The sequence below is a fragment of the Sarcophilus harrisii genome, chromosome 3, assembly GCF_902635505.1.
Source record: "Sarcophilus harrisii chromosome 3, mSarHar1.11, whole genome shotgun sequence".
In the NCBI taxonomy this organism is placed as follows: domain Eukaryota; kingdom Metazoa; phylum Chordata; class Mammalia; order Dasyuromorphia; family Dasyuridae; genus Sarcophilus; species Sarcophilus harrisii.
The window spans coordinates 480,315,701-480,343,511 of NC_045428.1; positions in this window are offsets into that span (position 1 = coordinate 480,315,701).

The following is a 27,811-nucleotide window of genomic DNA, read 5'->3' on the forward strand; positions in this document are numbered from 1 at the left end:
TCTGATTCTGATCTGAGGGATGCCTAGAAGAGCTCAGATAAAGACCTGTCTACTGTCCACCATCTTGGCTACACCCCCATCTACACACACAAACTCCAAATATTCTTAATAATAATTTGTCCCTAACCTTTGATAGAGCCTTCAAAGTTCATATTGGTCTTGAATAGCAACAGTCCAACACAAAGTAACTTGACTCTAATATAGTGACGTCATTTTGGTCCTATTGGAGAAATAGAGATTATCTAATTAAATGCCTTCACTTTACAAATTAGGAAGCAAAAGTCAAGATAAAGAAAGCTGACTGCCAAGATTATAAAAGTGTTCTATAAGAGACTCAAAATTAGAAGAGTTTGTATATATGCAGGTGATATGACTGAAAGAAACATTAGAAGCTATTTAATAAAGCTCTTGAGTACCATTGAGGTAAAATGATTTTTCCAAGGCCACACTACTTGTAAATGGGAAGATATAGGGTTTAAGGTCTTCTGACTCTGAGCCCATTGATAATTCCATTATATTGTACTACTTTCATGTCCCTTTTTTTGTTGTTTTTGTTATACCTGACAGCTAATTCAACTCTAAAACTACTAGCATACTTTTCAACAATGAGATGATTCAGGGCTATTTTAATAGACTTGTGATGGAGAGAGCCATCTGCATCTAGAGAGAGCACTATAGGGAATGAATGTGGATTACAACATAGTATTGTCATCTTTGTTATGTTTGTTTGTCTTTTTTTCTTTCTCATGCTGCACAAGAAAAATCAGATCAAAGGGAGAAAAATGAGAAAGAAATCCCATTTCCTAGCTGTGTGATCCTGGGCAAGTCACTTAACCCCAATTGCCTCAGCAAAAAAGAAAAAAAAGAAAAATTGCACATATTTAACCTGTATTGGATTCCTTGTTATCTAGGAAAAAGGGGAGAGGAAAAGGGAGAGAGAAAAACTTGGAACACAAGGTTTTGCATGGGTGAATGTTGAAAACTATCTTGCATATATTTTGAAAAATAATTCTATTATTATAAAAATTAAACTATTATTATTATAAAATTATTATTATATTATAATTATAATTGTTATGATATTATATTATAATTATTATTATTATAAAAAATAAACAAATATTAGCATATTCTTTTCCTTTCCTACTTCTATAGCTTGTGAGACATATTTGGTTCTCTGCTTCCAGCCCCCTTAGATTTACAAATAAGCTGTAAATCAGATTCAGAGCTTCTCTATCTATGTCCTACATCTACCAGTAGATGTCATTCAGAATCCAGACCACCATATTGACCTTTGATACCTGTAAGGCCTGCCTTTTCCTAAACTGTAGGTGACATGCCTTTGTTGTAATTAATCTTAGTCTTTTGTCCTCTGTAACTTCAGTTAAGTTGATCTAAATTCTTCTATAATCCTGATTGGCTTCAGAACACATTATGCACTTTGACCTCTCTTGGTATACTCATAATTTTAAAAAAAAAAGCACATCCTCAAGTAATTTATATCAAGGAGTCCTTGAGAATAAAGCTACAGTTAGCATGAGGGGCAGAGGCTGAGAACTGGGTTCCAGGTTAAATAACTTAATTAATTTTGCCCAAGTCTCCAAAGAGAATAATTAAGAAATAATTAGAAATTTAGAGCCAAAGGAGCTAGGCTCAAATCTTTGGTCCCTTGCTATCTCTGGCCCTCAAGAAATCATTTCTTCTCTATGAAGTTCAATTTCTTATTTGTAAAATGAAGACCCTTTCAATTCTTTATCTATCATTCTTTATTCCAAAGTATTATAGATAGTTAATAAAACGACTGGAATTGCACTAGAAGATAGCAACAAGATATGATGCGATTTAAATCTGAAAATTTAGATTTGGAGAGATGTTAGAAATACACCCTACAATTATAGATGAGAAAACTGAGATCTACAGAGAAGTAGAAATTGGGATAAAGGTGCTAAAAATAGGTAGAACTGAAAAGATATCTCTCATGTTACAAAAGAATGAACTTGTGACCAATAAGAATGAGTGATTTGTCCAGTGTCAAAGAACTCATAAAAATCAGACATAGCTTTTGAAGGCAAATTTACTAATGTCAAATCTAGTTCCCATAATGCTATGCTATGGATTGAAAAGCCTGTGAGTACATTTAGGCTGTGGTGAGGAAGACTACAGATAGTACTCCCCTTCCTAATGAGAATTATAAGAAGTGAATAGATGTGAGGATGACAGAGAATAGATCAGTAGTAATCAGCTTGAGATTAGTTAGCTGAAGATTTGGCTAGCATTGATGTGCAAGTCAGGAAATCTGAGCCCTAGTCTTAGGGCTATTGTGATATTGCACATGTCTTTCTGCCTGACAGAACCTCCATTTCCTTCCAGGTAGAACAGTTTGTGATATTATAATTCAAAGAATGACAAGTATGTTAGTTAGAAATTTGACCTCAGATGACAAATAAAGGGTATGACATGAGTACCAAATGCAGCAAGACCATGGTATGAGGTGAGAGATTATATTATATCCCAGGTAATAGATAAAATACACATTTAATCTCTGAATAATTGTGGTCATTTCTTTCTGAGTTAAGAACAAATCATCTTTGCATTAGTTGGTTTTGAAAACTGGACAGAATCTTAGAGCCCATCGAATTTGATCCCCCCCTTTGGCAGACAAAAAAACTAAAGCACAAAGAGTTTAAATAATTCCTAAAATCACATATCTAATGAATAGTAGGACTGAAGTTTGAATCCAAGTCCTCTGAATAAATGATGAAATCCATTATTTTTTCTGCTTTCATTATTCTTCTATGTAATAAGGAATAATATAATACTCTATGTAATACTCCTCTGAATAGAAGAGTAGAAAGAACTATATTAGAAAATAAAAGTGATGCAAAAAATAAAGATATCACTAAAATTTAAAATAACCCACATTTTTATCCATTTCATTATGCTTTAAAACTACAAGAATCTGATTCCTTTATAAGCACAAACTTTTGACAAATGGGAGGATAAAAGTAAACAAACATTAATTGAAAAATGAAGAACTGCTTCTTAAGAGGTCAAGAAAGAAATATTCTAGGAAGGAAAGGGAGTCCAAAAGGACTATATATTTATAATTTATTGATCTTGTAGAAGCAACCTTCATTAAGCCTGCAATACTTTTAACAAGTAACAAGAGAGAGATATGTGTATGTGTCCCCATCAAATAACATTAGAATGATTTTCTTACAAAGGTTCCATATAAAGCTAATTCTGGGTCCCTAGTATATGGCTTATACATACAATGATTTGTTCATCTATGCACAATAAATCATCATATATAGTAAGTGCTTTCTCCTCAAATTTTCTTTGTCCACTAGCTTTTCTATGATTAAAAACAAGACAAAAATAAAAACAAGTTTTAACAAAGTAATGCAGTGCTGAAAGCAACTGTCACAGAGTGGAGATTGTTTTTGTTCTCCGTGGATAATCTAGTAGAGAAAGGTTGAACAATCATCCTATGTATATCTGGTAGAAGTCAGAATTGTGTCTGCTATGAATGGATTTCCTATGGCAAAATATCATTACAGTGAATCACTTTCCAAAATTAATCAAATTTCAATATAAAATTACATACAATTCATAGTATCTTCAACTATCCTCAGTAACACTGAAATATAAAGGATGGTATGCATCCAAACTAGGTGATCTAACCCTCGCACCCTCCCCCCCCCAAAAAAAAAGAAAAACAAAACTTTTAGCCAGAGATTCAGTAATAGGGTGAGTATGATCTAGAAATATATTAGCCCTTGAAAAAATTTCTATTAACTAAGGTAGCTAGTGTGTTTTTAATTAAACAAATGCAGGTCCTTACCAAATGAAACTACCACACCTGGTTTATGCATGATCTTTTGACTTATCCTTGGCTATATCTGTGAGTGGTATGGGGCAAATGGGACTTTGCCCTAAAATGTTGACAAGGAAAGGCATACATTTATTGTGGGGAAAAATGCTTTCTCCTTACATTGACTGATCAGTGTCATCATACTTTGACTAATGGTCCTACTCCAATCCTGTTACCAGATAGCACTGTTTCAAGGTTGCTACTCCTATGGAACCATCACTATTGCTTCCTTCATTTGAACCCACATTCATCTCCAACTTTCATGAGGTCAAGGACAAAACACTGTGAGGAAGGGTTTCTGACTCCCATATTGCAACTACATCTGTGAACAGGATTATCATCTACATCCGAGGGGTCAAACACTTGGTCTGTTGACATCATGTGGCTCATAACACTCTTGAGTGTGACCTGAACCACATTAAAATGTAGTTCTTATCTGATTTTAATGTGATAACGTATAAATAGAAAAAGAAACATATAAAAATATTTGGTTTTCTAAATCAATATACATTCCATAGGAATACTTATGTACAATTAGTGACTCCCACTTGTATTTAAAAACAAACTCTTTGAGTTTGATATTATTTCTCTACACTGTGTGTCCTCCTTCCCTGCCACTGATTTTGCCCTAATGTGAAGAATTACCAGTTAGTACTCTACTCAGAGCTTCTCTGCCTTGTGCTAAGTCCTCAATTGCCTGTCCCCACCCCCACTTAGTTTACCTTTGAAAAATGATTGCTATTTTCTTTTATTTTTCCAATAATAGATTTTTATTTTCAAAATATATGCAAAGATAGTTTTAAATATTCACCCTAGCAAAACATTGTGTTCCAAATTTTTCTGCCTCTTTTTTTCCCACTCCTTCCTCTAGACAGCATCATACAATATATGTTAAACATGTACAATTCTTCTATACATATTTTCACATTTATCATGCTGCACAATAAAAATCAGATCAAAAAGGGGAAACATGAAAAAGAAAATAAAAAGCAAACAACAACAAAAAAGATGAAAATACTATGTTGTGATTCCTCATTCAGTCTCAACAGTTCCCTTTCTGGATGCAGATGGCTCTTTCCATTACAAGTCTATTGGAATTGAACTGAATCATGTATCTATCATTTAAATGATTGATATTTATTTTAGTGGGCAAATTACAAAGGGAACTGAGCCCTTTATACAAAAGACCTTACCTTAACATGTCTTACCTTTAGCAGTCATAGCACACTGGCTAGCATCTTGCAATCATATTCTAGAGGGTAACTATGTATAAGATAAAGATGAGTAAAGAGATTTGTATAACCTGAATTCTCTTTGAATGGACAAAAGGAAAGCAATAAAAATACATAAGTAATTTCCTCCTGATTGCATATAACACTATGCCAATAGAGTGCCAGTGACCCTCATATCTTAATTCTAGAATGCGAATGGCATGTGTTTAGGCTCTTGGGAAACATTTAAAAAAACAACTACCTGACCAGATGACTAGGTTACAAAGCAAATGAACTGTAATAATAAGAGATAGTGATAAGAGTTGTGATGGTGATAATGTTTAAATGAGTCCTTCCAATACATTCTTTTATTGACAAACTGTAATCTACTCTGGCATGCCTTCCTTCCTGATCATTAAAATGTCCTTCTGCACATGTTTCCTTAATGTACTATATATACATATATGTGTCCATGTGCAGGACACACACCCAAATGAACACTGAAAACTCAGCTGAACCAAAGGATTCTGGTTGCTACAAAAAAAGGTGGGGAGCAGCTAGGTTGCACAGTGGATAGAGCACCAGCCCTGAAGACATGAGGACCGGAGTTCAAATCTGACCTCAGATGCTTAACACTTCCTACCTATGTGACCCTGGGTGAGTCACTTAACCCCAATTTCCTCAGCAAAAAAAAAAAAAAAAGAAAAAAGAAAAATGTAGGAACCAGAAAGCAGAAGAGGATGAGGACTTTGCTATTTGTAATCTATCACTAAAGTGCTAAAAGATCAAAAACAAATTTAGAATTGCCCTTTGTGGTCACACCCCAAATTTCACAAAAAAAAAAAAAAAGAAAAGAAAAGGGGGGCCCAAACAGGAGAAGACCGCTTTTTAACCTTCCTTTACAAATTTAGACTCAAAATGTCTTGGTTCTAAACCAAAGAAAAGAACAATCAAAAAAAATCCAAGTTCCCCAAAAATTTTCCAAGGCCAGGGGAGATGCGCAGAAGGGAGAAAATTCTGAGGAGGCTCAAACCGGCGAAAGAAAACTACACAAGCAAGCCCCAACCCCAGTAGGGCTTTTCCTTTCAGCTGTGATCCCACGGCAGGAGGACCAGCCTGGTTAGCCCAATCTGCCCAGTGGGAGCCCCAGCTTGGGGCCATAGACTTTTCCAGGCCCGATTTGATTGGGCAGGGAACAGGGGCAGGTTGGGTTTTGGGTCCTGGTCCGGGTCAGCTGCCAAACCCAGTCCCAAAGAGGCCCCGGCCGGGGGGACACTTTCCCCTTAGTCTCTGAAGGGCAATCATAATCCACTCAGCCCTACTAAAGTTTAGCTCTGCCTTGCTAATCCATTCCTTTGGGGAAGGAAAAACCTCACCGAGCACCCCCTTGGGAGCTAAACTTTTTAAATCTTTCCCTGGAGGAAGCCGGGCCTTCCTAGGAGACCTACCCTAAAATTTTTAAAAACATGAATAAAAAAGATGAAAAGAACGATCAACAGCTTTATGAAAAAGAGCAGGTCAGCAAACCGAAGAGACCCCAAACAGCAAAAATCATCAGATTGTCCTCCTTTACATAATTTCTCATAGAAGAGACCATTAAAAAGTCTCAAAAGAGGTTAGAAGAAAATAAAGGAAAAAAAGTTACAAGAAAAATTTCCCTGAAATACGAATTAAAAAATAAAGAATTCACTAGAAAGTAGGTTTTGAATTGGAAAAAAAAAACACACAAGAAAGTAGGATCGTGAATTGAAAAAGAAAAAATTATAAAAAAAAAAAAATTAGTGAAATGGAAAAAAATTCCACAGACCAAAAAACATTCAAAAACCAATTGGAATATACAGAAAGAATAAAAAAAGCTAAGAAAAAATAATTCTTTTAAAAATTAGAACTGAAAAAATTAAACTAATGATTCATTGGACGCAAGAATCAGTCAAAAAACAAAAAATGACAAACTGAAAAAACCCGAATTATCTACCAAAAACGACAGACTTGGAAAATAGATCTAGGAGAATAATCAGGATTATTGGACTTTCCAAACTATGATAAAAAAAGAGCCTAGATACTATTTTACAAGAAATCATCAAAGAAACTAGATGTAATAGAATCAAAGGGAAATGGATTGAAAGACACAACACCCAAAGAACCCCTAAATAAAACCCCAAAGAATATTGTGGCCAAAAACAAGATTAAGGAAAAAATTTTACAACAGCCAAAAAAACCATTTAAATACCGAGGTGCCATAAAGATCCCAAGATCTGGTGCCTCCACATTAAAGGAAAGAAGGGCCTGGAATCTATATTCGAAAGGCACAAGAACTTGGTGCCCAAGAATAAACACCCAGCTAAGTTTAATTTTTCCAGGGAAGAAGATGGAATTTAATAAACAAAATGAATTCCATTTTTTGAAGAAAAAACCAAATAAACAAAAATTTGATTCCAACCATAGAACCAAGAGATGCAGAAAAGGTAAAATCCAGAACTGTATTTCTGTTGTGGATATAAAAAATACATAATTTTGATTTTATGATATAAATAAAAGGGAAGTAGATATGGAAAAAGGGATGGGCAGAATAATGGAAGGAGGATAAAAAGAGGGAAACCAATCCCATGAGGCAAAGGAAACTTATCATATCTGGGAATTTGGGGGGAGGAACATTGTGTGAATCTTACTCCATCAAGTTGGCCAAAAAAAATAATTGACATTTGTTTTAGAAAAATTCTTCCCCATTAAAACCGGAGAGTAAAAGGGAAAAAGAAAAAGAATAAGGGAAGGGGAAAAGAATGGGGAGGGAGGGATTATAAAGAGGGTAACACTTATACTTAGTACATAAGTTCAAAAAGGGAAAGAGGGTTGGGGGAAGAAAATAAATAATCAGGGTTTTGGATGGTAGGAAACAAGTTTAGTAATTTAACTTTAAATGTGAATGGATGAACTCCCCATAAAGAGGGAAAGGAGATAGATGGATAAAAGTCAGAACCCAAAATGTTTTTACAAGAAACAATTTAGAGGGGGAACATATGGGTAAAGGAAAAGGCTGGCAAATCTTTATCTTCGGGTGAATAAAAAGGGGTAATCCATTCAGCAAAAGAAAAATTATCAATTAAGAATAAGAAGGAAACTACATCCTGCTAAAGGGAATAAACAACGAACAATATCAATATTAAACAAAACCAAGTGGATGGCACCACTTCCTAAAGGAAAGTTAAGAGGTTGCAAGAAAAATGACAACAAAACTGAAAAGGGAGATCTAACCTTCACCTAAATTAGAAAACCCAAAACAAATAAGAAAGAAATTAAAGGAAAAATAGAATATTAGAAAAAATTATTATTTGATCTTTGAGAAAATTGAATGGAGAAGAAGGGAATAACTTTCTTTCACAGTTCATGAACCTATTAAAAAATTGACCAACATCAGGCATAAAGACCTCAAAATTAAATGCAAGAAAGCAGAAATAGAAATCTTTTTTTCAGATCATGATGCAATAAAAACTACATTCAAAAAAAAAATTAGGGGCAAATAGACCAAAAAGTAATTGGAAACAAACAATCTCATCTTAAAGAATGATTGGGGTGAAGCAGCAAATTATAGATACAATTTAATAATTTCACCATGAAATAAATGAGAGACATCATACCAAAAATTTTAATAAAAAGTAAAAGAGGGAATTTTATATCCTTAGAGGTTACTTAAAAACAAGAAAGAAAAGATTAATGTTGGCTTCACTAAAAAACTAAAAAACCAAATTAAAACCCCCAATCAAATACTAAATTGAAATTTAAAATTAAAAAGAAATTAAAAAAGAAAGTAAAAAAAAAAATTGAACTAATTAATAAAAACTAAGATTTTCTAGAAAAAACCAAAAAAAAACAATTTGAAAATCTGATTAGAAAAAAAGAGGAAATGAAACTTTCCACCAAAAAGGAAATTTAAAAAAATTGGGTTACTCAACTTTATCCAATTTTTAAAAAAATGGTCCCCCAAAAAAAAACTTAGACTAAAAGGAGGGAAGAAATTGTTGAAATCCCACAGAAAAAAATAGAACACAAAAACAATCCCCAAAAAAAAATCCCCAGGCCAGATGGATTTAATGAATTTTACCAAAATTTAAAAACAATTCCCTTTAATCTTTAAATTATTTGATAAAATAAATGAAGGAGTCCCCAAATTCCTTCTATACACAACAGGTAAAATACCAAACCATAGGCAAAACAAAGAAAAAAAAAACCAATTCCTTAATATTATTAAAAATTTTAAAAAATATTGAAAAAACCCAAAAAAAATCATCTCCAAAATAATAACACAAAATCAAAATTTTACCAGGAAATCAGGGAAATTTTATTAAAAAACTATCAATAATTTGGCCATAAAAAAATTAACAAAAAAACATCTCAAAATGCAGAAAAAGCATTTGATAAAAAAACAAACATCGATTCCTATTAAAACTTGAGATATAGGAAAAAAATTTTCCTTAAAATAATACACATCTATTTAAAACCATCAGAACACAAAAGGAACAACTCAACCATTCCCAAAATCAAAAAATTCCTAATTTCACCTTACTAAAAAATTTATTAAAACACTACTAAATAAACTAAAAAAATTAAAAAAAAAACAAAGAAAGCCAAATTATCACTCCCCGATATATACAAAAAAAACCCAAATTCTCAAAAAAATTAAAAAATCCCAACACAAATTTTTATAAAATAAACCCCAAATCACGATTTTATATACACACAAAACCAACATCAAGTTAAAAGTTCCTTTAAATAACCAAAAAAAATTTAAATCCAAAAAAAATAAAACTTTAAAAAATTACAACCACCACAAATTAATCATCAACCAATTGAAAAATTAAAGCCCAACAAAAAAAAAAGAACAATATTCCTAATCAATCCCATTTCTTTAGCACTAAAAAAAACAAAAAAAATTTTTGCCAAAAAAAAACAAAAATTCATTGGAAAAAAAAGGCAAACAAGGAATTAATGAAAAAAACAAAATTAATTTTCGTACCAACTAAAATTATAATAGACAGCATTAAAAAAGATTTGGTTTGGCTAAAAATTAAAGGACAAAAAAATTGGTTCAAGGGAAAACACAACAAATAAGCAACCAAAAACCCAAAATCCCAAAAAACTTCGTTTGAAAAAAAATTTGGAAAATTAAACAAAGGCAAATACATTACCAACTTTGCCGTCACCAAGAAACAAAATTTCAAATCACAAAAGAAAAAATAAAAAGGAACATAGGAAGTTTATTCAACCTGTGGAAGGGAAGGTTTTAACCCTAAAAGGAATTGGACATTCATCACAAAAAAAAAATTTTTTATATTATATATAATTATAATTTTCAGCAAAGAAACCAAAACAAAAAGCGAAAAGAATTTATTATGCCCAAAAAAATAACCGGGAATGCTCCTTCAAAAAACCCTATTTATGCAAAAATGCATTTTTATTTCCCTTCATTTTAAAACTAATTCCCATTCTTTTTTAACAAAAAAGAAATTAACAGGCGTTTATTTAATTATTTCCAGGCATTCCATCTTTAAAAAAATTAACAAATTTTTAAAAATCACCTGATTATCCCAAAAAAATTTTTGGCAAAAAATTTCTTTTTGGAAACACCATTTTAAATTTTTTTTCAAACCGCCCCGTGGCCCCCCAAAAAAATTGGCAGGAAATGCCTTGCCAAAACCAGTTTCAAAAAAACCAATTTTTTTTACCGTTTAAACGCCTGCCGGGGGGCTTTTCCCAAGCCTTCGCCGGTCAAATTTTTACATGCTAAACGGGTAAACCCAAAAAACAAAAGCCAAAAACCTTCAAATTTACCCTTTCAAAACACTTTCCAATCAAAAGGCACAAGCCCATTTAAAGGCAACAACGACCAATACAACAAAAATACAAAAAAAACAAATATGGAACATTTTCCCGCAAAAAAAAATTTTCCTTTTGGCACCAAACCCACACACCGTAATAAATGGCCCGGCGTTTCCCCCAAAATCTGCCTGTATTCAAAATCTGACTCTTCAAGTCAGAGCTTCAAATATAGCACTTAAACAGGTAATTATTTCTTTGAAGAAAAGCTCTTGATTGGTGGTTTCTTTTAAGCCAGGAAGCATGGTGAAGTTGAGATTTTTCTGAAAAAGGCCTCAGACAAGGATTCTGTGTAATGGGCTGAGGCTTGAGTTGATGCACTGAGGTCCCAAGTACGTGAGGCTAACTAGTAATTGGGCTGTACTCTATTAATATACATGATTGGATAAAGAATGGTCCCTGCCCACTTTCTGTGCAAGTCCTGATGTGTTGTAAAAATACGATTTTGGTGGGTGGAGACAGAGAGAGAGCAGGAAAGAAGCTGGGGAGATTGGGCCTGTTGAGACTGGCTGTGGTTGTGGGCTGGTCGACTAGTTTTGACTCATTGCAACATTGCTATCCCATTCTCTTCCACCTGATCTTTCTTCACTGAAATAAAGACCGGGATTTTCTTTAACCAATTCTGTCTTGTGCTGATTTTTAAAAACACGATCTTCACATTTGGCCCAACGGTGAGAACCAAGGACTGAAGAAGTCCTGACCAGAACTTGGGTGATATTTTAATAGACAAATAAGGAACTTATTTTCTTAAAACTAAACCAGTGATCTTTTTTTTTTTTGGCAAATACAAATGCAAAAAGACTTCCATCCCGCCCCAACCCCACCCAAGAGTGGTGTTATAGAAAGCATGATTAAGCTGACAGAAATAAGGGTTACTTATAACTTGGGAAACAGATAGAGATTTGTGGTATATTAAACTGCATCTCCCTTGATCGTAGAGGAAGAGCAGATCTCTCAAGATAACTGGTCCCGGGTTGGACAAGAGACGTCCATACATTTCAGAGAATATGGTCCTCATTCAATTTCCATGGAGGCATTTTATTTATACAATGTGTTTCAGTTAGCACTAAGAATCCCTAGAAGAAAGAAAATCCTTGGTCCTTCCACCTCAAATTAGCTAATGATATTAAGGAGGAAGACAAAGAAGAGATTAATGACCATATCCAAGGCATGGAGACTTAATGAGCAAGGGTGGGTGACCTTTCCCCTCAGGAGAGTGGCTTAGCCCCACCCAGGAGCAAGTGATTGACTCTTTCCACCAACTCCACCCCTCAGGGATGGAGGGGAGGGGCAGGGGGGGGCAGGACAGGACCAATCTTGAGTAGGCTTCAAGAGGGCTTAATGAAGGCCAAAGAAAAGGGTGTGGACATCCGGGAGCTTCAGCCACTTATGTTTTCTGTAATTTCCCAGTCTAATGCCTCAGGTCAGCAAAGTTGAAGATGTGCCCCTTTTAACTTAGAAATCATTAAAGATCTTAAAAAGGCTTGCACTAATTATGGGGCTACATCAGCTTATGTTAAGATGCTGTTACAGAATTTGATTTCAAAGTCTTGACTCCTGATGACTGGAAATCTATAGCAAATGTATGCCTAGAACCTGGACAAAATTACATGTGGCTTTCTGAATATAGTGAGTTCTGTAGGATACAAGCCCAACAAAATAGTCAAAATGCTGTTCATGCTGCGATCACCTAGACCTACTACAAGGTATGGTCCATATGCAGACATCACACAGGTTAATTATTCAGTAGCAGCATATGAGCAAATTGCTGCTAATGCTATCAAAGTGTGTGCTTCGATTCACAATAAAAATGACAAAGGTGAGGCTTCATAAAATAATGCAAGGGCCAGATGAGCCCTTTGCTGACTTTTGTGGACATTTGCAGACTGCTATACAGAACTAATGGGAAAATCCACAACAAATTTTGTAATAAGGCAACTTGCTAAGGAAAATGCTAATGAGGTGCAGAAGGATTATACTAGGACTGCCCAAGGATGCCCTTTAGAGGAGTTCATAAGACGCTGTGCCACAGTGGGCACAAATGCCTTTATAGCCAGACTATGATGCAGACTTCCCAAGATTCCAACATGGTAGACAGGGTCCTTCCGGCAAGGGACCCTAGAGAGACACGTCAATGCTTTCAGTGGGTAAAGTAGGGCATCTGAAAGCTCAATGTTGGTATAGAGGCAGAATGAGAAAACAGGGTGGGAGAAAAGACCCAATATCCCATGTCCAAATGCAACAGAGGCTTCCCATTGGGCCTCAGAATGTAGACAGGTTCAGGGAAATGGGATGAGGGGCCCAGCCCCAGGGCCCCAGGCAAAAAACACTTGGGGCATGATGGCAGCCAATGGTGCACCCAGAGAGTGCCTAGACGGCCAATACCCCAATATGACCAATCAGCCAGGAAGCAACCTGATGGAAGAAAGGGATTACAATTAAGGAGAATAGAGTTTTATGCAGCTGAGACAACTGAGATACCCCTTGGAGAGGTGAAATATGTTCCTCTCCTGCCTATGGATCCCTTGCCTCCAGGCACAGTAGGCTTGACCATTTTACCTCCTGAGAGTACATACAAAACAGTGTCCATCCACATACTGATGTGGGTAAGTGGGGAATGTGTAGATAATATCCAGTCACCAATAAGACAGACAAGTGTGACATCACCCAGGAGAAATAATAGCATCAGGTTTACTCATACAGAATCCTAATAAGCAGCCTGGTGATAGTCACCCAGATTCTGATTCCAGATCACAAAATCCACAATTTACTGACAGACTGTAACAACTGACTGACCTATGCCACAATCTATATAAATGGCCTTCCATTGAAAGGATTGGTAGACACTGGTGCAGATCGGACAGTCATTAGAGGTGCCAGCTGGCCCAGTCACTGCAAAGATTAAAGCAGACACCTACATGTCTGGTGTAGGAGGATCAAAGCAACTGAAGTTAGTGCTGCCCTATGAGATGGACTTTGAAGGCAAAACAGGAGTTTGTACTCCTTAAGTTGAAAAAATCCATCAATCTGTGGGAAAGAGACGTTTTACAGCAATTAGGTTAAAAAATGAGTACTCAGTTTTTAAGCAGGGCTGCTGTTGAAGGCCTGCCAACACTTTCACCTGTTCCTATCCAATGGAAAACTGATACACCAGTGTGGATAGAGCAGGGGCCCTTAAGTAAAGATAAAATTCAGGCCTTATTAGATATAGTACAGGAGCAGCTTGACCAAGGACACTTAAAACCTTCTTAAGTCCTTGAATTCCCCAGTGTTTGTTGTGAAAAAGAAACTAAAATGGAGATGTTAACGGATTTAAGAAAAGTGAATGGAACAGATGGAAACTATGGGAACTCTTCAGCCTGACTTCCATCTCCTACTGTTGCCTAGAGAATGGCCCTTTGGGTCATGATATTAAGGATTGTTTCTATTCTATCCCTCTGGATAAGGAGGATAGAAAGATTTGCCTTTCAGTGCCCAGCGTTAACTTAGCTGAGCCTTTATAAAGATATGAATGGAAGTTTTGCCACAGGGAATGAAAACAGCCCTACTATGTTTCAAATGTATGTTGCTGCTGCTCTTGCTCAGTAAGAAAAGCATTCCCAAAAGTTATGCTATTACATTACATGGATGACATTTTGGGATCATGAGGAACAAATGTAGAGGCATGTCACAAAAGACCATAGAAACACTAAGGAATTACAAATATACATAGCACCAGAAAAAATTCAAAGACATGCCTTTTCAATATTTAGGATATGAAGTATACCCTAAGGTGCTTACAGTTCAAAACTCTCCTTAAGAACAGAAAAGCTAAACCATTAAATCATTTTCAGAAATTGATAGGAGATATCCAATGGATGCGACCAGTGTTAGGTTTGACACCTATCAGTTACAAACCGTTATATGACATTTTAAGGGGAGACAGTACTTAAATTCACCACGCCAGCTTACAAAAAGAAGCTCAAGAGCCTTGGAGAAATTGAACTGGCTTTTATCCAATGTGGTTGAAAGAGTCACTCAAAACCCTTGGAGATATGTTTTTGCCACACAAGAGGCACCTCCACAGCAGTCCTTCATCAAGGACACAGAGGATAGAGTGGGGAACCTCCAGCACAACCAGAACAAAGCCTTACACCCTACCCAGTGCTTGTGGCTAGAATTTTATTAAAGGCCACTAAGCGAGCAGTACAATTATCTGGGACAAGACCTGATAAGATATACACCTTTTATACCAATACACAAATTAATTGTGTTGTGAGACCATCCCAGAGTGGCAAATTTTATTAGCCATGGCTCCAAATTTTTTACATGGGTCTCCATTAAAGATAACAGACTATTACATAATTGGCGATGGAGTCTTGAAGAAAAGTTTCTAAAGTTCCTCTTCAAGGACCAACTATCTTCACGGATGTATCCAAACATAATATTTGTGCTGTGTACCTCATGATCTAACTATAAAGAGAGTAGTCAGACTCCTTTTCAGTCCACTCAGCAGAATGAATTGTACGATCATTCTAGCCTACTTATTATCCAGGAGACATAAATATAATATCTGATTCGCCTATTCAGTAGGTGTGTAAAAGAATTGCCACAGCCCAAAATTAAATTTGCAGCCCCAATATATATCAGCCTTTAAGAATCTTCAAGAGCAAGAGAAAGCATCCAGGTAAGATCTATATATTAATGTCCATTCTCAAGTGGACTTCCAGGTCCCATATTTGATGGCACCAAAGGCAGATCGCCTTCTAACTATGTTGGTCAATACCCCTTTGTTCCAAGAAGCTCAGGCATCTCATTCTAAAATCATCAGGCTGCCTGAGCTTTACGTTTACAATTTGGAATAAAAGAGGAAGATAGAGATACTAAAAGCCTTAAGGCTTGCCTTCCTTTCCATGTCCTACACTGCTTCCAGGGAAGAACCCTCGTGGTTTGAGAACCCAGTAAATCTGGCAAATGGATTGGACCCATTATAAATCTTTTGGTCGTCTGTCTTTCATCCATGTTGTGGTAGACACCTTTCAGGATTCACTTTTGCAATGCCAGCAGCAAAACAGACAGCCCGAATGGTCACTGAATTCTTTCATACAAGCATTTGCCATTATGGTGTGCACAAGAAAAAAGACAATGGTCCTGCTACTTCAAAACATTTTGCACACTTTTGTGCACAGTATAAGATTTTACACACCACGGGCATACCTTTAATCCTCAAGGACAGGCAATAGTGAGAGGAGAAACAGAGATATTAAGACGCTCCTCCAAAAACAAAAGAAAGGGGAGCCACAGGTAACCCTAGAGAGCTTCTAAATCTAGCTTTTATACTATTAACTTCTTTGATTTTGATAAAGATGCACTGGCTCCAGCAGACAGGTTTTATAACCCACTGGAAGGTCAGTGTCCAGTGGAGTAGCTCCACCATTGTAGATAATCGCCAGGTGATGTGGGAGACCCAGAAAGTGGTGAATGGAAAGGACCAGATAGGCTAACTACTTTGGGAGAGGGGTTTGCTTGTATCTCTACAGGTGGAGAAGGAATCAGATGGGTGCCAACGACATATTTGCCTTGTCCATCGAGAGAGACGGAGCAGACCCTGAAACAAAGGAGAAGACCCAAGAAATATCAGGTGGTGCTGTTGCTGATTGTGCTCACCATTGAAAGAGCGTGGCAGAGGGTTTGACCCATGGACATCAAAGATTGTTGGACTTTCAAAACCCTCAGGAATCAATCATTGGATTCTCTGAGCCATGGATTCGAAAACTCTCAGGAATCATTGATTCTCTGAGAAATGATAAGACTGTTACAACACTTCAAAATCTGCTGGAAATCATTGGATTCCTAACATAAAAAAGACTTTGAGACTTCAAAAACTCAGGGGATCATTGGATTCCCTGACATGTGAAACAATGGACATAGATTGGTTTTGGACTATCTCTTGGCTGCTGAAGAAGGTGTATATGTGACTGTTGTTTACATACCCACCTTCTAGGACTTCTGGTGATCTTTTCCAACACCATGTTGATTTATATTGTTTGCTATTCCTACTTGGTGTACAACATGTTTGTTCACCACATCGAGCCACACTGACTGGAGGGGAGGGTCATCCAATAGCCTCATGTATTGCTAATGTGCTTGTGTAATACCTCCCATGCTGATGGGTTTGTGCATAATAAGACCCTTCACCCAGAAACCCACTAGCAACCCCATTTCCCTTTGGTGCTTTTCATCTCCTTCCTGAGATGTCAGGTAGGGCGGATCATCTCCTTTTAGTGCTTTCACCGCCTTTTCTGAGAAGTCAGGGAGGCTGTGATCACCTTTCGGTGCTTTCACCTCCTTCTGAGAAGAAGGCGTGATCACCTCCCCTTGGGGTCTGACCTCCTGAGGAGTCAGGGAAGCATGACCACCTGTGTTTTAAAATAAAAGAAAGGGAGATGTAATGGCTGAGGCTTGAGTTGATGCACTGAGGTCCCAAGTACGTGAGGCTAACTAGTAATTGGGCCATACTCTATTAATATACATGATTGGATAAAGAATGGTCCCTGCCCACCTCTCTGTGCAAGTCCTGATGTGTTGTTAGGAAATGACGATTTTGGTGGTAGGCAGAGAGAGAGACAGGAAGAGAAGTGGGAGAGATTGGGCCTGAGTTCGAGACCTGAGCGCTGGTTGTGGCTGCTGGTCGAGCTAGTTTTTGACTCCAGTGCAACACATTGCTATCGCCGATTCTCTTCCACCTCCGATCTTTCTTCACTGAGAATAAAGACTGACAATTTTCCCCTAACCTGAATTCCTGTCTCGTGCTGATTTTAAAATACACGATCTTCACTTTCTGAATGTCTTGTTTTCAGGGCTCAGGACAGTGTGGAAGAGTAGACTGCAATGTTGACAGCTTAACAATGGGAACTGTGGATAGGTGCCCAGATTAAGTCTCTTTATCTGTATTTTGATCTCTTATAAGCACAACTACTGATGACAGCACCATGCTAAGATACTTCATTTTTAATGTGAATTTTTCAAAGGATGTACTCAAAATAAGGTTTTAATTATCAGTGACATACATGGTAGAGGCTGAAGAGCTAGAGAGAGACTCATTCTCTCAGTAGTTCAGCTTTATGCAGAGGCTTAATATCTTCTTCCCTGTTCTTTTAATTATGAAAAGTCCAGAAAATGGTAAATGGCTAATTGATTTAAGGAATTATGAAACAGGGACAGAGATGTCCAGTTCTTTGGGTAATTGCCAGAAAATAGAATGATAGTAGTGGGAAGTGAGGCAGCAATCATACTTTATTTCTTTTGAGTCAATGGAGGTTAAGTGACTTACCCAAAATCACATAGCTAGTAAATACTTGAGGTTGGATTTAAACTCAAGTCTTCTTAACTCCAGTTGTCCACTGCAAAATCTTGTCTCTGCAATCATATTTTAATAAGGCACAAAGTGTATAAGGGAAAATAGCAGAAACTACAGAGAAAAGGGGCACAATAGAGAGAGGGATATAGAAGTAGAAAAGTGCAGGGATAGGGAATAGTGTAGCAAAAGGAAGCAGGCAGTGTTGAAGAATAGACAAAGAGGTGGTAAGTCACTTGTGTAACTGTGGATTGGAGTTGGGGCAGGACGCTCAAGCAGTATAGCCTCTTAGGAGATGGAGGAGTGCTGGAGTTAACACAGGAGTTTGAGGTCTTGTTTTCAAAATTTGGTGGGGGCAGATAAACTTATCTTTGCTATACTCGGGTTCATTTATTAACACATCCAAACCTTTTCAAAGTTGTAAATAAAATGTTAAAGTTATTATACCCTTGTCATCTCAAAGTTATCAGTAACATTTGATGCCTGCTGATCTTATTGCAAATGTCTAAAAATTATCTGAGATTTATTTAAGACCAAAAGATCATGAAAGCAAGACTTAGATAACATCCTCTGATTTAAAATGGGGTCTAAGGTTGTAAAATTCTTGCCAGAGTCCTTTTTAATAGGCTGATCCTACATCTGGAAGAAGGTTATCTCCCTGAGAGCCAGTTTAGCTTCAGAAGGGACCAAGGAAGGGAACAGTTGATATGATGTTTATTGCCTGACAACTCCTGGAGAAATGCCAGAATAGAGATCTGTATATAATATTTGTAGATCTGATCAACACCTTTGATACTGTCAATCAAGAGAACTTATGGAAAATTATGTTAAAATGTGGTTGCCAGAGAAGTTCTAGGTTATAGACAATGGACAATGCTCTTGAGCTTTTCCAGTTACCAATAGAGTATGCTTTTCCCATGTTTTTTAGCATGATATTTTCAGCCATGTTGTCAAATGCCTTCAGTGAAGACAAATCTAGAATCAGCATCAGCTACCACATTGATGATAAGTTCTTCATCTTAAAAAGGCTACAAACTAAAACTAAAGTGGATGGACTGTTAGTGCATATTTTTTGTTTGCAAATGATTGTGCACTCAATGAAGCTTCTAAAGCTGAGTTGCAACAAAAAGTGGATCAATTCTTGGCAGCTTGTGCTAATTTGGGCTAATTTAACACCAAGAAAATATGGGTCCTCCATCAGCCAACACCAATCATCCATATGTGGAACCATCAGTTACAGCAAATGGAGAAGTTTTGAACGTTGTAGATAAGTTCACTTACATTGGCAATATTCTTTCCAGGGATTCCCCCACACATACTTTTTGTACCACTTGTCTCAGTATTTTCTGTGCTATTTACTGATACATCCTTGTCCACATTGATAATGAGGTTGTCACATACATTGCCAGAGCCTGCTCAGCGTTTGGGAGGCTCTGAAGTAAAGTGTGGGAAAGGATAGATATTAGACTATCAAAATTAAAGTCTACAGAGCTGTTGGTCTGATTTCATTTTATGCCTGTGAAACCTGCACAGTATACCAGCACCATGATAGGAAAATGAATCGCTTCCATTTAAATTGTCTTAGGAAGATCCTGAAGATCACCTGGCAGGCTAACTGCCAATCACTTAGGTCCTTTCTGGAGCTAACCTTTCAAACATTCAGACTCTAATGTAGAGAGCAGAGTTCTGTTGGTCTGGTCACATTGTTCAAATGCCAAATGTACACTTGCCTTAAAAAAAAAAGTATTTTGTGGATAACACACACAGGACAAAGCCTCACAAGGTGGTCAAGGACAGGCCTCTCTTAAGAACTTTAGAAATGATTGTATGACATGAGAAACACTGGCACAGGATCACCCAGAATGGCGTACACTCATCAAAAAAGGTGCTGTGCTCTATGAGCAAAGCAGAATTGAATTAGCCCAGAAGAAATGTGAGCTGTGCAAAGTTAGAGAAGCTACCCTAAATGTTTGACCTGTGGCAGAGCATTCTGAGCTCATATTGGTCTACTCAGACACATCAGACACACTGTAACTTGAATGTAACATAGTGATGTCATTTGGGGTCTTTGTTGAAAACAATCTTACTCCCTGTTATTATTACTTTATACTGGCTAACCTACAAACTTACTATCCTGAGTAGGATTGGGAGCGGCCATGGGAACCAGAACAAGATTCATCCACCACCACCCCCAGTCCCATGACACGCTCTACTATAGCTATGGGTTAATCTAAAGAAAATCATATCAAGTACAGTAATCAGTATAAACTCAAAAGATCCTTGTAGGAAATCTACCCATTTGCCCAGAAAAAAATAGATTGGTTAAAAATAGTCATTGGCCCTGGAGAAAAGTTTTTGTTGTCTATGATGATGGCCTCAACAGTGTTATGCTGTGTGTCATATAAATTGTGATGAGGATTTTTTCTTTGAATGGGTCAATCATATGCAATAGAAAGAGTTCACAAAACCATAAAATCATTTATTTAAAACCAGCCTATCATTCATCACCATAAGTGCAAAAGTGTATTGTCCTTCAACTGATTTGTCAAATATTCTTAGTGTCCTTAATTTTTCTCTGCAATAGTTTAGTTTCTCTGCAGTAGACATCTCTGCATCCTTCAGTTTGCAGTGGACATCTACTCTTGTAATTCCCCAGGTTATACATCCAGTAAGGGCACCTGAGCCTAGCGGGCCATATTCCACTGCACATGAATCCTGGGGCAAGAGACATTCGGGTCTAGTGAGTGTTGTTGGGGATCAAATACTTTTAGCTCCAATCTGCAACCTTCCCATTTTCTTTCCCATCACTACCTGCCTTTCTTCACCACAATTTCCCAACTTCATGCTGTCTATACTAGGATTCCCCCACACAAACTTTTTGTACCACTTGTCTCAGTATTTTCTGTGCCATTTACTCATACATCCTTATTAAAGTGTGATTGCAGCCTCACTTTCTACTGTCACAATGATCTTTCCATACAACAGCACAAAGCACCAAGTGTGTCTCCCTCATTTCATAATTTCTTAAATTAAATAGCAATTCAAATGTGTTCTAATATTGAACAATATAGTTAAATTCAAATAACATACACCAACTTCCCTTTGCTAGATCTTGAAAACAGGTTGGAAAAAGAAATGTTCAATATTGTCCAAACCAGAAAAGATTAAAAACCAGAGACTTTTCAGGTAAAAACCTTTCAATGATAAGAATCCTTAGGAAAAAATTCAGAAAAGTGCCAGACTATTTTTCTTCACATGACCAGGTTTGTTTTGCTTAATAATAATGACACAAATCAGAATATAATAGCTAATGGTCTTAGACTTTAATTTTCTATCATCAATTTTACTTTTTCTTATATGCCTTAAACAATAATTGCTGCTACTTCATTGTGGATCAATTATCAGCTAACCTATTCCTTAGCACTACAGTGATAAAATGCAGTATTTTATTTTGATAATTTTTATAAAGAACGGTAGAAAAGAGAAAATGAATGGATCCAGAGCATAGGGCAAAGGATGGTCCCAATGGGGTCAGTCACCATCCTGGAGAATATTGGGATCCTGGGCAAAAAAGAGGACATTGGGCATTTTGTTGGGAATGAGACACAGATAGGGATAAGAAGGGTCCAGAAATGGAGGTGAGACATTACTAAAATTTTAACTGACTTTAAAATTGTGCTAAGGGATGATCCTCTATTTCAATACAAGCCTCTTTCCACAAGTCTCTCCATCATGATGTCTCATAAGGAGAATAAATCCGTAAAGTAATGGAAGAAAATACTTACAATGATCCTCAGAGACCATCTAGACCTGGTTGGAAATCACTATTATAGCTATATTTCTTTCCAAGGTAACCATTATATTGGATTAACTTTAATTGTGAAGAAGTTTTTTTTTCTTCCGACAGAACTAAATCTCCCATTCTACAACTTTATTCCAGTATTTGCAAGTAAGTCTTCCTTCAGTACCTAATAAGAAAAAATATAATGCATCTTCAATATGACAGCCAACATGTACATGCCTTTGCTAAGCAGTGCTGTTCAAAACACAATATACACAGTAAAAAAAAAAAAAAAAAAAAAGATATGTTCTAGCCATAGGAGAGGAAGACTATAACCTCTTTTGCTTTAGACATTATGTTCCTGTTAATTGGCCCAAAGATAAAATATACTCAATTGGATGCCTCTTCAACTATTGCCTCATTTGGAGAACATCAGGCCCTTACATAACTTCAGCAGTTTTAAAGTCTTTTTTAGTCTTTTCATCATGTTATCAATTGCATCACTTTGCTTCTTCTATCTGCCATATACTAATATTAGTACAAGTACTACCACAAATACTAGCATTTATTAAATGCCTACTATGTGACAGACCATATGCTGAGAGCTTAATAAATGTTATGACATTTCAGAATCACAACAACCCTGGGATATAGGAGCTATTGTTTTCATTTACAGTTGTGGATAGTAAGGAAAACAGGGGCTAAATGACTTATTCAAGATAAAAAAGCTAGTATCTAAGCCAGAGATTGTAGGTTTAGCATTCTCCCATTTTAGTGTCTTATTATGGTCCACTTCAGCATGGCTTAAATCAGTAGTGTCAAACTCAAATAGAAATTAGGAGTTACTAAACCAGATAAAAGGATTCCTGCAGATGATATATTTTCTACCAAAAAAATATAGATTAATATTATCTGTGTCCTTTTATTTTTCATCTATTTTGATAAAGAATTCCCAATTATATTTAAATCAGGTTCAGATTATGTTTTACAAGTAGTATGTCTACTCCCTGCTTCTATTAGTGGCAACCCTACTATTCCAGTTTATACTGGCTTAAGACTTCTGTCTTCTTCAACTCCAAAATTCAATTAATCATTAATACCTATTGATTTTATGGCTCTAATATTTGTTGAATTTTTTCTTTCCTTTCTCCTCCCATTGTCACCTTTCTAGTTCAAATCTTTTTCATCTTTTATCTGGAGTTGTGAACTAATCTCCTAACTGGTCTCCTCACCATCAACACTTTAGTCACAGTCATTCATCCTATAAAGTAATAAGAAAGTCTATAAGTATTTATTTTAATATATATTTATAGTTAAATATTTCTCAAATATGCTTTTAAAAATTTAAAATTCACTTTAATAATGTTTGAGTCTCAATTCTCTCCCTTCCTCTTATCCCTTGAGAATGCAACTAATACTAAATTGACTGTACATGTGAAGTCACACAAAACATATTTCCATATTAGTCATATATGAGTATTTGTTTTTTTTTTGTTTTGTTTTTCCAATATTTCTTTTTTTTTTATTTAATAGCCTTTTATTTACAGGTTATATGCATGGGTAACTTTACAGCGTTAACAATTGCCAAACCTCTTGTTCCAATTTTTCACCTCTTACCCCCTACCCCCTCCCCTAGATGGCAGGATGACCAGTAGATGTTAAATACATTAAAATATAAATTAGATTCACAATAAGTATACATGACCAAAACATTATTTTGCTGTATAAAAAGAATCAGACTCTGAAATATTGTACAATTGGCTTGTGAAGGAAATCAAAAATGCAGGTGGGTATAAATATAGGGATTGGGAATTCAATGTAATGGTTTTTAGTCATCTTCCAGAGTTCTTTCTCTGGGAATAGTTGGTTCAGTTCATTACTGCTCCATTGGAAATGATTTGGTTGATCTCCTTGCTGAGGATGGCCAGGTCCATCAGAACTGGTCATCATATAGTATTGTTGTTGAAGTATATAATGATCTCCTGGTCCTGCTCATTTCACTCAACATCAGTTCATGTAAGTCTCTCCAGGCCTTTCTGAAATTATCCTGTTGGTCATTTCTTACAGAACAGTAATATTCCATAATTTTCATATACCACAATTTATTCAGCCATTGTCCAACTGATGGACAACCATTCAGTTTCCAGATTCTAGCCACTACAAAAAGGGCTGCCACAGACATTTGTGCACATACACGTCCCTTTCCCTTCTTTATGATCTTTTTGGGATATAAGCCCAGTAGTAACACTGCTGGATCAAAGGGGATGCACAATTTGATAACTTTTTAAGCATAGTTCCAAACTACTCTCCAGAATGGTTGTATTTGTTCACAACTCAATAATGCATCAATGTCCCAGTTTTCCCACATCCCTCCAACAATCATCATTATTTTTTCCTGTCATCTTAGCCAATCGGCAGGTGTGTAGTGTATCTTAGAGTTGTCTCAATTTTGCATTTCTCTGATTAATAATGACTTGGAGCATCTTTTCATATGACTAGAAATAGTTTCAATTTCTTCATCTGAGAATTGTCTGTTCATATCCTTTGACCATTTTTCAATTGGAGAATGGCTTGATTTTTTATAAATTAGAGTTAATTCTCTATATATTTTGGAAATGAGGCCTTTATCAGAACCTTTGACTGTAAAAATATTTTCCCAGTTTATTGCTTCCCTTCTAATCTTGTCTGCATTAGTTTTGTTTGTACAAAAACTTTTCAGTTTGGTATAATCGAAATTTTCTATTTTGTGATCAGTAATGATCTCTAGTTCTGCTTTGGTCATAAAGACCTTCCCCTTCCACAGATCTGAGAGGTAAACTATCCTGTGTTCCTCTAATTTATTAATAATTTCATTATTTATGCCTAGGTCATGAAACCATTTTGACCTCATCTTTGTGTACGGTGTTAAGTGTGGATCAATGCCTAGTTTCTGCCATATTAGTTTCCAATTTTCCAGCAATTTTTTTATCAAACAGTAAGTTCTTATCCCAAAAGCTGGGATCTTTGGGTTTGTCAAAGACTAGGTTGCTATATTTGTTGACTGTTTTATCCCTTGAACCTAATCTATTCCACTGATCAACTAATCTATTCCTTAGCCAATACCAAATAGTTTTGGTAACTGCTGCTCTATAATATAATTTTAGATCTGGTACAGCTAAGCCACCTTCATTTGATTTTTTTTTCATTAATTCCCTTGAAATTCTTGACCTTTTGTTTTTCCATATGAACTTTGTTGTTATTTTTTCTAGGTCATTAAAATAGTTTTTTGGGAGTCTGATTGGTATAGCGCTAAATAAATAGATTAGTTTAGGTAATATTGTTATCTTTATTATATTTGCTCGCCCTATCCAAGAGCATTTAATATTTTTCCAATTGGTTAGATCGGATTTGATTTGTGTGAAAAGTGGTCTGTAATTTTGCTCATAAAGTTTCTGATTTTCCCTTGGCAGATAGATTCCCAAATATTTTATATTATCAGTAGTTACTTTAAATCTTTAAATGGAATTTCTCTTTGTAACTCTGACTGTTGGATTTTGTTAGTGATATATAAGAATGCTGATGACTTATGTGGGTTTATTTTATAACCAGCAACTTTGCTAAAGTTGTGGATTATTTCTAATAACTTTTTAGTAGAATCTCTGGGGTTCTCTAAATATACCATCATGTTGTTGGCAAAGAGTGATAATTTGGTTTCCTCATTGCCTATCCTTATTCCTTTAATCTGTTTCTCAGCTCTTATTGCCAAAGCTAGCGTTTCTAATACAATATTAAATAGTAACAGTGATAGTGGGCAACCTTGTTTCACTCCAGATCTTATTGGGAATGGTTGCAGTTTGTCTCCATTACATATGATGCTTACTGATGGTTTTAAATAGATGCTGTGATTTTTTTAAGGAAAAGTCCATTTATTCCTATACTCCAGTGTTTTTAATAAGAATGGTTGTTGGTTTTGTCAAATGCTTTTCTGCATCTATTGAGATGATATATGGTTTTTGTTAATTTGGTTGTTAATATGGCCAATTATATTGATAGTTTTCCTAATATTGAACCAGCCCTGCATTCCTGGTATAAATCCTACTTGATCATAGTGTATTATCTTGGAGATGATTTTCTGTAGTCTTTTTGCTAATATCTTATTTAAGATTTTAGCATCAATATTCATTAGGGAGATTGGTCTATAATTTTCTTTCTCTTTTTTTAATCTACCTGGTTTAGGTATCATGACCATGTCTGTGTCATAGAAGGAATTTGGTAGGACTCCTTCATTCCCTATTTTATCAAATAATTTATAGCATTGGGGCCAATTGTTCTTTAAATGTTTGGTGGGAATTCACATGTAAATCCATCTGGTCCTGGGGATTTTTTCTTAGGGAGTTGTTTAATTGCCTGTTCTATTTCTTTTTCTGAAATGGGACTATTCAAGCAATTTACTTCCTCCTCTGTTAGTCTGGGAAGTCTATATTTTTGGAGGTAGTCATCCATTTCACTTAGGTTATCAAATTTATTGGCATAAAGTTGAGCAAAATAACTCCTTATTATTTCTCCAATTTCCTCTTCATTGGTAGAAAGTTCTCCATTTTCATTTTTAAGACTACTAATTTCGTTTTCCTCCCTCCTTTTACTAATTGGATTTACCAAAGGCTTATCTATTTTATTGGCTTTTTCATAGAACCAACTCTTAGTTTTATTAATTAGTTCAATAGTTTTTTTTACGTTCAATATTTGTAATTTCTCCTTTTAATTTTAGGATTTCCAATTTAGTATTTGATTGGGGGTTTTTAATTTGGTCTTTTTTTAGTTTTTTTAGTTGCAAGCCCAATTCATTAATCTTTTCTTTCTCTGTTTTATTCAAGTAAGCCTCTAAGGATATAAAATTCCCTCTTATTACTGCTTTGGCTTCATCCCATAAATTATGGTATGATGTCTCATCATTGTCATTATCTTGAGTGAAATTATTAATTGTATCTATAATTTGCTGCTTCACCCAATCATTCTTTAAGATGAGATTGTTTAGTTTCCAATTACTTTTTGGTCTATTTCCCCCTAACTTTTTGTTGAATGTAGTTTTTATTGCATCATGATCTGAAAAGAAAGCATTTACTATTTCTGCTTTCTTGCATTTAATTTTGAGGTCTTTATGTCCTAATATATGGTCAATTTTTGAATAGGTTCCATGAACTGCTGAGAAGAAAGTATATTCCTTTCTATCTCCATTCAATTTTCTCCAAAGTTCTAACATACCTAATTTTTCTAATATTATATTTACTTCTTTAATTTCTTTCTTATTTGTTTTGTGGTTTGATTTGTCTAATTCTGAGAGTGCAAGGTTGAGATCTCCTACTATTACAGTTTTGTTGTCTATTTCTTCTTGCAACTCTCTTAACTTCTCCTTTAGGAAGTTGAGTGCCATACCACTTGGTGCATATATGTTTAATATTGATATTGCTTCGTTGTTTATGCTACCCTTTAGCAGGATGTAGTTTCCTTCCTTATCTCTTTTAATTAGATCAATTTTTACTTTTGCTTGATCTGAGATAAGGATGGCTACCCCTGCTTTTTTGACTTCACCTGAAGCATAATAGATTTTGCTCCAGCCTTTTACCTTTACTCTATATGTATCCCCCTGCTTTAAATGTGTTTCTTGTAAACAACATATTGTAGGGTTCTGACTTTTGATCCAGTCTGCTATCTGCCTCCTCTTTATGGGGGAGTTCATCCCATTCACATTTACGGTTAGA